This window comes from Camelus bactrianus, chromosome 16 (assembly GCF_048773025.1).
Source record: "Camelus bactrianus isolate YW-2024 breed Bactrian camel chromosome 16, ASM4877302v1, whole genome shotgun sequence".
Classification (NCBI taxonomy): Eukaryota; Metazoa; Chordata; class Mammalia; order Artiodactyla; family Camelidae; genus Camelus; species Camelus bactrianus.
This window is the reverse complement of record NC_133554.1, coordinates 38,921,793-38,937,682: the sequence shown is the minus strand read 5'-3', so window position 1 is coordinate 38,937,682 and position 15,890 is coordinate 38,921,793. Positions and strand designations below refer to the sequence as shown.

The following is a 15,890-nucleotide window of genomic DNA, read 5'->3' as shown; positions in this document are numbered from 1 at the left end:
GGGTATGGCATTTAAGATTCAGGAGGATATAGAGATTAGCCGATCAAACATTCCAGCACAAAGCTAAGGGGGAATGAACTTGGTAGATTGGAGGAAAAGAAATAAGGCCCGTGTGGCTTGAATATGGTGGTTGAGAGGGAGAATGGTGCAAGAAGAAGGCAGAGGCCAGATAACATTGAGATTTGAAAGCTAGGGTAGTGTGCTTCCTTTGGGGGCTTTTAAGCAGGGAAAAGATTTGAGTTGATTGTAATTACAAAAAATATTCTGGTTACTATGTGGAAATGGATTGTAGGGAGATCAAGAGTGGAGACAGAGAGACTAGTTACAAGGCCATTATACTAATTCAGATGAGTTGATGGTGACTTGGATGGGGGAGGTGGTAGAAGAGCTATAGAAAAGCGGACAGATTTGGGATGTCTTTTGGAAATCAGCTTGACAAGGCTTGCTCAGGGATTGGCAGCAGCTAGGGGAAGTGAAGCAGAGAGAAATCATGGCTAACTTCTACGTTATGCTGGAGCAACTTGGTAAGTGAATGGTGATTATATTTATTAAGTTGCGTACGACTTGTAGCAGAACATATTTGTTAAGAATTCTGTTTTGCTCATGTCAAGTTTGAGATGCTTGTTAGACAGCCAATTGGAGCTGTAAAATAATTCGGTAGAAAAGCCTGGCTTTCCTGGGAGAAGACTGGGCTGGAATTGTAGACTTGGAAAGCAGCAACATGTAGATAGAAGTTGAAGTCAATGGAATTCAATCAGGGGGTCTCCTGGAATGGTTTGTGTCTGGAGAAGAGAAGTCTGAAAGAGGAGGAGCAGTCAGTGAGACAGGAAAACCAGGAAATGATGTTATGGAAGCCAAGTAAAGAATATGTAAAGAAGTGTGTGGACCACTGTATTGAATGCTGTCTCAGATAAGAACAGAGAAATACCTGTGGGGTTTGGCAACCTAGAGATACGTGGTGATCTTGAGTGGAACTACTTACTGGAGTAGTGGAGATAGATATCTGATTGTAGTGGATCCAGGGGGAAGATGAGATAAAGAAACATTTGATCATTTTTTTCTTTTCTGTGTGATGGCAGAGGTTTTGGGAGCCTATTTCTGAAAACTTCCTGTGTCATTGTTACTAAATCATTTCCTATTTGTATTTCAATGTGGTTATATATTTTTGTCAGAGCATTATAATCTTAATATTTTTGTACCATCATTTTAGATGGATTACTGTTTTCTAAAAACCTAGTTTAACTAGGGTTTGAGCAATACAGATACACTGGTGAGTGAATGAGGCTGTTTTTTAGGATTAGGCCCCTGGTCTTGGAAAAGCAGACTGCCTTGACCTTGGCCTTTTTATAAATTAATTTTTTCAGTTGTCAAATAAGGGTTACAGGACCAGGTTAGCTCAGTGGGTGGTTGTGAGGCATGACTACTAATGAAAATAACTGTAAAATACTTTTGCAAGTAAAAGTGTGATATAAATGCTAAATAATAGTTCTTTATTGGGATGTTGTGAAAATTAGCAACAAGCTGTCTCTTAGAGGCCTTAAGATCCTTTTGAGAAAGTGATATATTTTTATAAATACTCTTTGAAGAAAAAATAGCTCAGGATATGGGAAAAGATCACTACACTAATTTCTAGAATGTAACAATTATAGAACCATAATGAAACAACTTTGTATTAAACAGAATATTTCCTAAGGATTTATTATAGTATCACTTTATTCATATCACAAGAGTTTTAACTTTCTTGGCTTTTTGTTTCAGGTGAGGGTGTGAGTGCAACTCTATGGCAGTTACAATGCTGACTGTTTAAAGTACTGGTGGGGTTGATTTATTATCTATATTTAAAGCATTACAGCCAATCAATAGAACCACTCAAAACAGAGCATTGAAAAAGCATTTTAATTTATTTTAGGTGACACCATATAGACATTTTAATGCAGGCTTAGGTGATGGTTGCAGTTAGGCTTTAAAGAGGGACATGGTGCCATTTCAGGCAAAACTAGCACTCCTTGTTCCACACCTGAGTCTAAATATAGAATCAGTGGCATCATTACCTACAATGTACTTAGAAAATGCTTGAAATTTGAGTCTGATGAACTAAATTTTTCTCAGCCTCTAAGGGGCATTAACAATAGAGGAAAACTGGGATGTGGTTCTTTTGATGTTTAAAACTGATAAGGGAAAACTGAAATGGTTAAGCAATAGTCTGCTGACATGCTCAGAACTTTACCCTGCTGGCAGCTCAGTTGGTATCTTGTGAATTGTTTTTTTCAGTGGGGACCTGTGTGTTGCTAATTTTAGAACAAAGTGACATGAAGTTCTTAGCTTTACATAGGTTGGAATTGAATCTTTTTTCTGGAATTTGAGTTCCACAATTCATTACCTCTTTTTATCAAGGACAAGTAAAAGGCTTAGGTTTCTTTTCTTCTTTGATGGAAACACTGTACTTGTTTTTGCTGCACCCAGGCATTATTTGCCTTATTTTTGCATTTGGATGACTGGAAAAGGGATCCCTGAATGGCCTGCTTCCCCAGCAAAGACAACTGAGTAAGCTATCTTTCTTGGAGATGCTTTATTCCTGTGGTTGTATTTAGGATTTCTGTTATTTCCTTCCATCATCTGCCTTGCTCATTGTAGACACAGGGATTGGCTTCAGCTGTTTTATGTTCATAGGTAAATGATCATCTTAAAATTCATATTTTAATTCCTTTGGATTTGATTTGCAGTTGACCTGTATCCATTCTACTTAATAGTTTCTTTCCCAGAGTAGATATTTCGTAACGCTTCTATCTTGAATATTTTTAGGAACATATCTTTTTTCCGGCTTTATTAAGGCATAATTGACAAATCGAATTGTAAGGTATTTAAGTGTACAACTGATGATTTTTAGGTACTCTTATCTTTTTTTTTTTTTTTTTACTTTTCATTCTGAGTAGCCAAGTTTTCTCTGGAAGCTTGCAGTTGGCAATACCATCAAGTCAAAATACCTTTGGGACCATATGGAGAAGCCACTTTTCACCACTTCCTAATAATATGGAATATATTGTAATATTTGATCTTACGTATTTCTTCAGTGGCTACTAGTTCCTGTCCTTTGAAAATTTCCCTTTCAGTTGTTTCTTTCTCTTATTGACTTGTAAAAGTCCTTTGTATTTTGTGGCCAATTCTTTATCATAAATGTTCCAAGTATTCTTAAAGGCTGTGTATGCAAAGTGAGGAAGCAGGCTATTGCATCCAATACTTATCCAAGATGGTATTTGGTTAAAATGTTTGCATTGGTTATTTGAGCAGTGGTAAGCTTCTTTTGTCTCTCTCCTTCCAAAGATGCATAGAAAAAGCTCCTTCTGTCTGAAGTAAAATGTTGGCTCTGTGTTGGTTATAATTTGCTTTTTCTGGCTGGCAAAGCCTTCTTTTTGTTTTCTGTCTTCTGACAGATTATAGGATTGTGGGGAAACAGCGTCCAGGGCTTTTTCAGGAATCGTGCCATTTTATCTACAGGAGAAGCCATTGGCTTTGGCACTAGAAAAGAATTGGTTCTGCATTTAAAGATGCCAAATCATGCTTGATTCACAAGTTTGCTGTCTCATTTTGTGTATGTGTGTGAAACTTTTTCAGGATGTTGGCTTTTATTTTTTCTACCATGTGCTACTCCATCAGTATGAGAAATTAACAACTTGTCCCTTCTCTCCAACTCTCCACCCCCAAAACACAATCCAGACATCCCAAACTATAGCAAAAGATGCAACAGTCATTTTGAGGATTAGGGAAAGATACACCACACAAATGTTTCCATTGCCCTTTTGGTGACTTTGAGCTCTAATTCTGCTTTATCAGTTAAAGTCTTAGTCCTTCCTGTGTAGGCTTGAATTATTTAAATGTGGAAATGATTTGCCAACCAAGATGTCTCTTTACAGAGGCTTTTCAAAGGCATCAGAGGAAGCTAATTGTCAGAGTACTGTATTTTCTAATTTGGGAGATTTAATTTGTATAAGACAGAGCACATTTAGGAAACTTCTACTTACTCATTTATGTTTTGTTTTGTTTTCTTTTGTTTTTGGGTGGGGAGGGCATTAGGTCTATTTATTTATTATTAGTTTTTTTTTTTTTTTTAAAGAAGGTACTGGAGATTAAACCCAAGACCTTGTGCATGCTAAGCATGCATGCCCTCTACCATTTACGCTGTACCCTCTGCCCCATTCATTTATCCTTGACACACCCTTTTTGGGGAGTGTAGTGTAATTTATCCTAATTTCAAATGAGAATTTTTATTATTGTGTAAGCAGTCTTAACTCCAGTTGTATCTGTTAACCTTCATGCTTTTTAAAACTGTGTACAATTGATTTTGAAACCTAGCCAACTAGATATTTTAGCAAATCTTCCACATGTGTTGATGCCTCATTCCTCTGCTTTCTGTAGATAACAGTTTAAAGATACCTTCTAGGTGTGGGTTATTTCCCTTTAGATTAAGGGGGCAAGATTGTTAATAGGAGAATAAGCCAGTTTGGGTAAGTTGGTTTGTCTAGCGTGAATTATTATATGGACACATGTTTTTACTCCTTCTGCCAAACTGTCCTGCCCCAAACTCAATCTTGCAAAAATTGGGGTTTGGTTTTCATCTGCATTCTTTGTTGTAGTTTGGCTTTTTTTTTTTTTTTTTAAACTGGTGTGTCTCCCTTCCCTAGACTAAGCACTTAAAGACAGAAACTGTAGCTTATTTATCTTTTTGTCTCTGGGGTCTAATAGAGTTCCTGGTATGTAGGAATGCAATAAATATGTGGTGCTGTGAGTGAATGAATGAACAGATTGAACTCCCAGAGATCCAGTGAATGGATTTTACACTTCCCTCTAGTGTCTGAAAGAGAAACTGCAGCCAGTTAAAAAAAAAAAGTTAAAGGAATACCTTGCTATATTGAAATTAGTCAAGGTATTGCCTTTTTTTCCCCTTTTGAACTTTACACTTTTTTTTTTCAGACCTATTGTTCTCTTTAAGTCTAGTGAATAAAGTTTCTTATCAAAGTCTATGTTCTGTCTCTTGGGTGTTTGAATTCTGTAAAATGTCACATAGCAGGTCTTTATGGGGGAAAGTGCCTTTTTAATATTGTTTATTTTCTGTTCAGGATAGATCATTGTTATTGTTTTATTTTTGGTATTTAGTTCTGCTGAAAACTACTTATTCTGGTTGGAGTAAATTGTCAAAGTCCCCCACCCTTTTTTTTTTTTTTTTTGCTTATTATAAATGTCATTTGGGAATTTTGCAAAATAGAGTACTCAAGAAATATTGAAGTGCAGTGATTAGGCTAGATGGATGTTACCTAATCTCGTTTTCAAACAAACCCATTGATCTTTTCCTTCTGTTTCTGAGAGATGATGTGTTTGGTTTTTGTTTTAATGTTTTTTGCTGATTATGAATGTAAGACATGTTCACCATAGTTTATAAAGTACAAAAATAATAATCTGTAATTCTACTACTCAGCTAATCTATTAAAATTATAAAACTCATCCATATTTTTTTACTTTTGAAAGATTGAGTAAAACACATATAAAAAAATTCTCACTTTATTCCTCCCAACCATACTCTTTTCCTCCTCTCAGTGGTCACTACATTGACAGATTGGTTTATATACTTCCAGATAGTTTCTTGGACCTACAGACATATATAATATTCATATGTGCTTTAAAAATAGATGATACAATGTGAAACTTGTTCTGTACAAGTTTTACCAGAATTATCCATTTGTCAAGAACATGTGTGATAATAGTAGTGAGACTGTGTGTTTGTCAGTTTTTGACGGCCTGGCAAATTAATTGGCTCATGAATGATCTTGAAAGGGTTTCAATTTTAGTTTCTATGTAATCCTTAAAGAGAAAAAAAATGCTTTTTTCAAGAAAACTAGAGTTTGAAGGAAAGTACTGACACATGTTTCTGTGACATCAAGAGTAGCTCTTAGGTCAACTGTTTTAAACAGTATTTTTCAAAGTATTGTTTAGTTCTTTTAATATGGAAAATGCCAGAGAATTATTAAATGATGTGGAGAATTGTAACTGCTTTTGTGCTTTTGAGGATTTTTGTTTTAGGTCAAGAGAAGATGGGTAAGGAATGGACTCACCTACTAGCTAATCTGGGATACTTTTCTGGGCAGAATTTAAAATGAAATACATTTTTTGCATTTGGTTCTTTTCATCTGGAACCTAAAAGAGCTAGTCTGTGAGACACCAGTGAAGTTCCTCTATAAAATCTATTTAAGCCCAAGCCTTTTAATTTGAATTAGGAAAAAGAGCTGGCTTTAAAATGGGCATGTCACACAGCTCCTTTTCCATCTTCCACATAAGGAAGTCTACTTAAATTTGAAGTGTTTTGACACAACATTGTTAACCGACTATAACTCAATAAAAAAAATAAAGTGTTTTGTTATTGTTTTAAAAAAATTGTAGTAAAACTTGGGAACCAAGTGGGATTGTAAAGTGTGATGTGGACACTTAACATTAGTTGCAAGAACTCTGTGGACAAAAATTATAATTTAGGTAATAACTTGCCTTCCCCATCCCCACTTTGTTTTTCTTAAATGAATTCCTTATACTACTTCACCACTATACCTAAGAAAATATTCTACAATCTGTGGCATATTCCATTTCTGCAATGTTATGCCCCTAACGTTGGCATTAGTGATTGTAGTGTTGATGCAGCCTGCCAGTTACGTGGCAGTCTGGTGGTTGCTGAGAGTTTTTTCTGTTATTAGGTATATGGCTTGAACAAGACTTAGATGTTTGTTTCCTAATTGTACTGAAACCTGCCAAGGGAATGGCTAGGTTGGGTTTAATTGGATGTAGATGTCTTGTATCTGAATTGGGTTGGAGCCAGCTGTGTTTGCTGTTTGCTTGTTGCAGATGATTTGATGTATTCCTTCTCCCAGCCCACCAACTAACAGATAAATACCTTCCCAATATGCCCCCCACCCCAATTTCTGCGTCACGAAAAGCAGGTGTTTTAGACACGGTGGATTGATGTGTGCAGCTGATGTAATATGCCTAAATCTATGCACTATTATGAGGGAGTGCAACTGATTAGTCTCAGAGAAGGGCGAGGCAGAGAGGCCTGGGGAGCATCTTTTTACTGTCGGGCGTCTCGAGATGGCTATTGCTGTGGAAGTCTGAGGCACCCTGGGAGGCACCGCCTGGATAGGGGTCACTCCTAGTACCCAGGCAGAGCATGGACGGGGGAGCCGGAGAAGGGGCGCGGCAGCATCTGGCCCAGCTGCGGGATGCTGGGCTCCCGGCTTTGAGGTGGGGGCCAGGAGAGAAAGGGGCAGCTCTAACAAAGGGGAGCCGCGCCGGGGCCGGGGCCGCGGGTAGCTGGCCTATCCTGGGCGGCTGACCTCCCAGTGGGCCTCCCCAGTTGGCTGCTTGGTGAGTCGCTCTGTTGGCTTCCTGGCTCGCCATTGGCTGTGCGGACTGGAGGGGGCTAGCGGAGGGCCGGGATGAAGTTGAGGGGGGCGGGGCTGGCTTCCGGCGGCGAAGGGGAGCGAGCGGCAGCCGGCTGGGGGAGGGGGTGTCGGCGCACCGCGGAGTGCTGCGCTCCGAGAGCCTGGCACCCGGAGCAGCCGCCTCCCCCTCCCCCTGCCAAGACCGCTAGAAACCCCTTCTCATCCATCCTCCCGGGGCTGGGGAGAGGAGGGCTGAGCTGCCTCAGACGGGCGGGGCGGAGCCCGGAGCCCCACCGAGCGCTGCAGAGCGAACCTCACCTCCCTTCCAGGACTCAAGGTGTGTGTGCTTTTTCTAACGTAACCCCGACTTCATCCGACTTAACCTTGTGAGAAAAGGGGAATAGAAGGGGAAGTAAGAGCTCCACATCTGATCAGTTTATTTTGATTTTATAATTCTACCCTTCATTCTTCGTTCTCTCCCTTCATCTCACCCTGTAGCAGGGTAAGGAGATTCAGGACTCTTACCTCTTTTTACTGATGTGTCGTTGTCGATCGCGTAGTAAAATGAACAGAGAAGAAAAGAGGGTCCCTTTCTTGTGTGGCATCTGATGCAGTAAACCGCAAAAAAAAAAAAAAAAAAAAAAAAAAAGGACTAGGGTAAGAGTGGATTTTTGGAACTGCACTGCATCCGTGTCCATTAAGGCAGTCTTCACCATTTTCTTATTTGGGACTGCCTTAATCAGCAAAAACAATCTGAAAAGGAGGGTTGTGCTACTGGAAAGAGGGATCAGCCCCCGTCAAATGGTAGTTAAAGGGAATCCTGGTAGTTGTTAGAGATTAACTCTGCTAAAGTCTCTCCCCGAGTACAGTGTCACGGGCTTTGTGTAGTACCCTGTTGGAGAAACCTAGCTAGAGCAAGCAAACTTACCTTTCCGTTACTGAAACTTAAAAGTCTTATCTGTTTCTCCATCTGTATATTTCTCATTCATATATTCTCAGAGGGATTAGTTTCTGTCGTCAAAAAACAAACTTTAAACAAACCCAGATGAATTTTGTTTAATTCGTTTATTTTTTCAAAGTCCCCTCCCCTTATGAATTTCAGTGGCTGTGTCATTACAATTTATGTTTATCTCTTGAGTTCCTTTGCTTCTACAACCTTGTTTCTGAAGGACAGAGCTCATCTTCAGCCAAAATCAGGAACATCTTTATAGGTTTTTAATTGAGAGGAAAGTTATCAATTGAAGATAGAAAACCCAAAATTTATAATAGAAATAAAGGGTGTATGTGTGTTTGTGTTGAGTAGCAGTGTTCTTGGTAAACTTGCTTTAACTGGGAATTTTCACCAGAGGTGTTTGGATCAGGTTTTATCTTAATGTTGATTAGCAAAGAGCTAGAATGCCAGAAGGGCTGAATATCAGTTTTGGGGCAGGACTTTGGTAAATATTAATTTAAATGATGGAGAGTTCATTCTTGTAATCCAGTACAGTTGTTCTAACTGGAGTTTAATTTTGAGGACAAAATTGATATGCTGGAGCTGTTTAACAGTTTAAGCTGGGTTAGTGTTTTTTCTTTGCATTGATTGCATCGGATCTCTTAGCCATTAAGGAGAAGTTTGGGGTAAAAGCAAGCATTATAAAGAATAGGGATGGTGGAATAGGAAACCATCTCAGTTGTGGAAACTTACTAGGGATTAGGAAATTTATTATACTTTTCTTTTTAAATCTCAAGTAGCCTTAGTATAGAGTTGTGCAAAAAAGTAGATTTACAGTAAACCTTTGTTAAATTTTGGGTTTTTAATTGATTACCCATTATCCCTTAAAGAGTCTATAAATTATATTTAAATCGAAAGGCAAAGAGGATCCCCAGATGTTGTCTTACCTAACTTGTTACTGAGAATGAACTGTTAAAAATCACTTTGAAGCTTTGACGGCTAGCTAGTATATAAAATGAAGTGCACTTTGGTGTCTGAACTATACAGTAAGCTGAGAAAGTGACAGAATCGACTTGGAGACCACATTAAAGTATATACAGCTTCACCTTGCTTCTACCAAAAAAACAAGTTGTCCTCCTGTTTGATATCTAGGTGGTGGTGGTGGTTGTTTGTCTACCCATGGGTGAGCAGTTAATACAGCTTTATAAAGTTATATTACACTTTGCTAACTTAATTTTTTTATGTTTCTATTTTCTTGACTGTTTTTTGTAACCTGTATTTTGCATGGTGCAGTGATTTCCCCAAAGAATTTTCCCCAGGAGACAAAATCTATGTGTAGAATTAATCATAGGTGTGTATCTATACTAATCTCCAAGTATCATTCAGGGGGATGGAAATTCAGATTTGGTCTTCTGCAAGGAAACAGTTCTATGAAGCTATGACTTCCCATAATCTTTTAGGTTGAGGAGACACAGTGCTGCTGAGGTTAAATTTGCTGATTTAATTTTCTATAGTGATCTGTTTTTATCCATCTGCTTATTTCTGTGAGTCACAGCTTCGAATGTGTTAAGAAAAAGGGCCCTATGTTCTCTCTAAAGGGAGACTCAAGCCCAATCCCCTATTCACATCAGAAGTATAAAATAGTCCCCTTGAGAAGGTAAAGGAAAAGATTGGACCCTTGGCGTTGGTAGATTCTCATGATAATCAGCTTGAGTGTTGTCAGGTTGAATTGGGAAAAGCTTGCTCAAGGTGAGAAAATATTAGAGGCAAAAAGACCTGGGAATGCTGCAATGTGAGAGACTTATTTAGAGACAATGAATGCTGCAATGTGAGAGACTTATTTAGAGACAATGAATGCATTCATATGGAGATGTGGCTGGTGGTAATTTTCAGTTATCCAGCTTTGTCAATCAGGTGCCTGAGACAATATTTTGTGTGTGTTTAAGCACAACCCCCTTCCTCAGGGATTGACTCTTAGAAGCTGAATCTTTTGAGGAAGTTATTTGCTATCTGAATCCAGAGGGTAGAGGACTTGGTGGAGTCTGTTATCTGTTTACAGCTCAGATAAGGACATGGAATTGATTGCTGGTGAGTTACTGAACTCTTCCTAATGAATGGTTGCTAGGCAAAGTGCATCTCAGTCAGTTTAATCCTCAACAGTTTACAGGTCTGCTCTTGGTGAGGGCCAGAGCTGTCTTTCTAATAATACTGCCCTTTAAGAATCCTGTTGGATGTGCATATATGTTGCTCAGTGGTTTAAAAAAAAAGGACTAGAATGACTTAATGTGTCTCACTTCATCCATCTAAAATAACTTAGCTTTTGGTAACCTGGGTCACATTGTCATTAACTTCTCCCCTGGATCAAGTGGTAGGGTGGAGTTGCTCTCCAATATTAAGATACCACTGTTTGATTATCTTTGGGTTTATAACTAGTAAGGCGGTGAACTAACACATTCATTTTAGAAACAGGCCAATGATAACACTGCCCTTGGGCCTGGATGGATGGAAAAATAGGACAGCGTAAACAATTGAGGGCATAAATAATGAATCTTCCAACTGAGCCCTGGGAGAGTGAAGGAGATTATCCTCAGAGCTGTTCAGTCTGGCAGTGAAAGGGGAAGAGTCCACTGAATTAATTACCTTGACTGTTTTTGATACTGCACTTATTGTGGGATTGTTAGGGCCATTCAAAATAGAGTTGCCTTTTAAATGTAAACTTTTAACCCATCTTTTTGTTTGTTTTTTTTGTAAGCCAAGCACCCAAATAGCTCATTTATTTTTTAAATAAATGGCCTTTGCTTCCTCCCCCAACTTTGTTCTCTGTTAGCATTCTGTGGATACTGGACAGACAGTGCTTTTGTTTGGCCAGATCTTAGAACTTTGCTTAATTAGGGATTTCATTGTCTGTAAATATATATGATAATAGAAGAGAAAACCTGAGCCTGGTTTAAAGGAATTATTTGGTACCTTGAGTACATATTATACCTTGAAATTAAATGTGGCATTGTAGGGTTTAATTATATAACAACTCACAGAAGTCAAGACATAAATTCTTTCAGCCTAAGAATCATTTCCAATATTAACATTATATTTTTACTTTGGGGTTAGTTTTTTTTTTTTTTTTTTTTAATTTATTTTAATGGTGGTACTTGAGTTTGAACCCAGGACCTTGGGCATGCTAAGCTATACCCTCCCTGCCCCGGCCGGGGTTAGTTTTCATCCAGTGAATTAAACAAGTGCTTCTCTTAGTGATCTCAGCATTTCTTAGAGGTAGGGAAAACTGGTGCCTTAGGAATGTCTAAATAACCTAGTAATTTGGTAGTGAAACCAGACCTAGAGCCAAGGTCTCTGAATTCTTCCTTTCTCTGAATTTCTAATATATTTAATTCTTTTCTCTAAGAACTCTTTTCAGGGTCCCTATTTGAAATGATCTGAAAATTTCCTATCTTTACCCTGAGAAGCTGTTTTTATTTCTCTAGTCATGAAGAGAATCCAAAGACCAGGATGCCATTATCAATCCCGAGGAGAAAGGTTCAAGATGAGGTGTTGGAGGAATAAAAGATAGAGATGGAAAGGAAAGGACAAATTGAAGTTTTATTATGTTTGGTGCTGATGGATCCCAGGGAGGGAGCACTCGGCTGATTATATCAAATTTAGTCGTTCACTGAGTTTGTTACATTTAAACCTACCTGAAAAGGGCAGAGGGCATCTTTACCAACACAGGGGCAGAACTCTAGTTAAGGATTCATTCCTGATCAAAGAATACAGTCAGCTCTTGACTATTCATGCAGAAGGGCAAACAGGCCAAGTATAGACAAGTAAAATCCAAAGATACTCCTAGGCCACATTTTTAAGCAGTAGGTTTAACTTCCTCTGCTTTTTAACTGGGATTTTCTAGCTGAACACACTGATTGAAATTTTGGTTTTTTTGGTCATTCAAGAGACAAATAGGTGAGATTACCACAAGCTTGGATTATGCTTAGTTTCTTAGTCATCAAAAGTATATAGCTCAATACCGAACCTAGAAAAGTTCAGCTCAGTTTTGTACCCTTGAGACAGTTTGTTTTATTTAATATTTTACGACTTGACCCTTGTTACCTAATTATACCAAAGTCCTGTGGAGAATAGGGATTTTCCAGGTAAATCATAGGTAAGCTAGCTCTTGATACTGGCTTGTCTTCTTTTTTCGTGTTTTCTGGCCACACAGATATGCAAATCATTCATCATACCTGGGGGAGCTGTAGATAGCCAGGCCAAAGAAGAACTATTACCAAGTGAACCTCTTCTAACACTGGACTGTCTGTGCTCTAATGATGGGAGCTTTGGCTGAAATGAAATCCATTTACACATCAGGTTGTGATTAAAGAAGTACTATAAATTATAAATTCAAAGCTGCGGATTTGTTCGTTGGGAAGATGTTATTTGTTTCTCCCTCCTTCTCTCTCTTTTTAGTGGGAAATCAACTGAATATTACAGCAGATTTAAAAGGCAAGGTTCCATAGCCAGTCGCTAATTCTTGGCACTCAGCAAAGTGTTTTTGAGGATCAGTTGCTGATCTGAGTGAAAATCAGGTTTTATTCTGCTTGCAGAATTGAAATGATTTAGACAGCATCCCTGTTGCCTCAGAGGAGAATCATAAACATTACTAGTCACAGCTTAAATTTTTTCTTCCCTTCCAGAAGCTAAAGTACTTCTTCCATTGGCATTTCATTTATTACTTACTATGTAAAGGATAGGACTTAATCTGTTTTAAAAGGAAGAGGGTATCAAGACTATGAGAAGTTAAAGGCAGCTCATCCCGGGTCACAGTATATCAATGGAGGAGTCATATTTCCTGCGTTCCTGAATGGGCCTTCTGTATCACCCAGCTGTTCATCTGGAAGTGGTTTTACTATTGTGAAGACATTAATTTAGTAGCTGTGAGGGTACTAGTTTGGCTTTCGCTTATCTTATTCTTCCAGAACATCTTTCATTCAACAGAAAGTGGAACCAGTGGATTAATGAAGAATCCATATCTTGGTTCTAACCTGTCCTGCCAGGTATTACTGTGCTTTCACTAAAGTGCTTTACCACGGATTTTAGTATTTAGGCTGCATTCAATCCCTGTGAGGTATGGTGCAATCAGAGTGTGATATTGTGTTCGAACATTTCCCCAGAGAGACGAAAGGAACCTTTCCTTTTAAGAAAAGTGCTTCGCCTATTTCCATAGTCTATGACTTAATTAATTTGGAATAAGTTGCTTTTTCAGCAGGTTATGTTTTAATTTCTGCCTCTTCTTGAAGCTGAACAAATGTCCCAACTGAAATGTGTTGTTTTTATCATTCATAGTATGTTCTGGGGAGATTGTTCCTTAGAGCACCTAGAAGTGAGAAGCTGATGCCACTTCAGCCTGCACACCATTTTGTAGCTCTCTAAAATCCTTTTCTACCAACTCCCTCTATCCCCTTATCTGACTACATACGCTCCCCTTTCAGCTCTCCACAACTAGTTAAGAAAGTACCATTGCTCAACCAGGGAAATGCTAGTCTTTATTAAAGTCAGAGTTGCATCCAACAGCAGTCTTTGTGTGTGTGCTGGTAGGCTTGCATTAATTGGTCGCATTATTGCTTGAAGAGTATTTCACCATTATAGAAACAAAATTCCATTCTTCAACACAAGTTGATAAATTGCTTTTTATTAAATATGTGAGTGCCTAAGAGTTAAACTTGAAATGAGAAGGGAAAAAGCCTATATTATACTTTAATTGCTAAAAAAAAAAAGACCTGCTATATAATTAAAAACTGTATTGTTGCCTTGCACTGAAACTAGCAGATAAACCGTGGAGAAACTACACTCAAGCTATGCTATTTAAAATTGTTGCCCCATTCAATCCTCAACTTCTTACACTGCTTTATTTGTTTTTTTCATAGCATTTATCACCTTCTAATCGTCTGTGATACTTAACCTATTCATTAACTTTGACCTTCCACTCTACCTCATGTGAAAATGGAAGCACCATGAAGACAGGAGCTTTGCCTGTTTTGTTCTTAGATGATGAGTCTCTAGCTCCTGGAGCAGTACCTTGCTACATAGCAGGTGCTCAATAAATATTGGTGTGAATTAATTGGAGGATGTGCTCTCTAATAGGTACCTGGGGATTAGAACTGGAGTGATGGGAAGAGATTATTGTCTTCCTGCAGCTAGTACTAAATTAGGGATCTGATTACTTAATTAGTTTAAGGGAAATAATATTTATGTGAAAAACTCAGGAATTGGGATTAAAGAAATGACATTTTATAGTATGCAAATATGAAGAAGCATTATACAAAAATAGATGATTAACTCTTACTCACCTTAAAGAGGGCAAAGGAATAGGCTGAAGTTTCTGAACAACAGATATAAGAAATGTGGAAAAATTTGCCGATTTTGAGAATAAACACTGGAACCAGGGACCAAAGAGGGATGGTTTCTAAGAGTGGATTTTCAAGACTGGCACCAGGTTGGAGGCAATGGTGAGAAAGAAAAGAGCGCAGAGGCAGGGGTCAGAAAATCTGGTTGTAGTCTAGGCATTTACTAGCTTTTCTTGGTTTCTTTATCTGTGAAAATGGCACTAATGATATGTGCTCAGACTGTCTCATAGGGCATTTGAGAAAAATCAAGTGAGAGAATCAATGTGAAAATACTTTGAAAATTGTAACCTTCTCTATAAATGTAAGCAATTTTTAATGATTTTAGAAAACCACCTATGTAAGTGATTTAGAATCTTGGAATCTAGAAGTTGGATTTAGTGGTCATCAAGTCCAGATTCTTAGCTACTGAAAATAAACTCTTTCCATCATTCTTAATGAATGGGTCATTGCTTTTGCTTCAGCATTTCTAATGCTGTGCCACTGCTGAACAAACTTGAATTATTTATATTCATGTAAAATTGTCTTTCTTCAGACTTTATTAACCTATTTTTGATCGCTGAAGTTCAGAAATAAAGCTACTCTCTCCTTTGTATGACAGCCCTCTTATGACACCTTTATTTGAGACCGTCATCTCTCACCTCGAAATCACTATAGCCACTTAACTGACTTCTGCCATCTCCCGTTTGTCTTTCACACTTCCAGCAGATTTATTTAAAATAGACATCTGATCACGTTACTCTTCTTAAAACCTGTTCCTTTTTCTCTTGGTTTCAGGATAAAGTCTGACATAAGCAAATAATAGTTACAACTACCATCACTGAGCATAGGCACTGTACTAAGCACTTTATGAGTATAATCTCATTTAATCATCACAGTTAGTCTATAAGATGTCAAGGTTACTTTTCTGCTGATTTATTTTTAATCTGCTATTCTGTCCTAGTATGAATATAAGGCTCTTCATAATTTAACACATCAGGCTCATCTCCAGGTTTCACACATACACCCAACACCCTACTCTCCATACCAGACCACTTGTGGTTCCCTAGACATGCAGCTTAGTTTTACAACTGCATGCCTTTCATTATGCTAGTGTTCTCCACCTAGAGTGGCCTACTCTTCTCAGTCTGGTAAATTCTTGTTCAGCCTTCAATA

At 38.2% G+C, this 15,890-nt stretch overlaps 1 protein-coding gene across 4 annotated transcripts in view; it reads left to right on the top strand.

The window, feature by feature from the left end:
* FAM222B (family with sequence similarity 222 member B) overlaps positions 1 to 15,890 on the top strand; it is a 55,055-nt gene that overhangs the window by 14,504 nt on the left and 24,661 nt on the right. The window contains exon 1 of one of the 4 annotated variants that reach the window (XM_074343130.1): positions 7,489 to 7,755. The exons of 2 other annotated variants lie outside the window; for them this stretch is intronic. The gene's annotated coding sequence lies outside the window, so the exon portion shown is untranslated. Of the gene's footprint in view, positions 1 to 7,488; positions 7,756 to 15,890 lie in introns of those variants that run through there. One more of the 4 variants, XM_074343132.1, reaches the window with a different exon arrangement.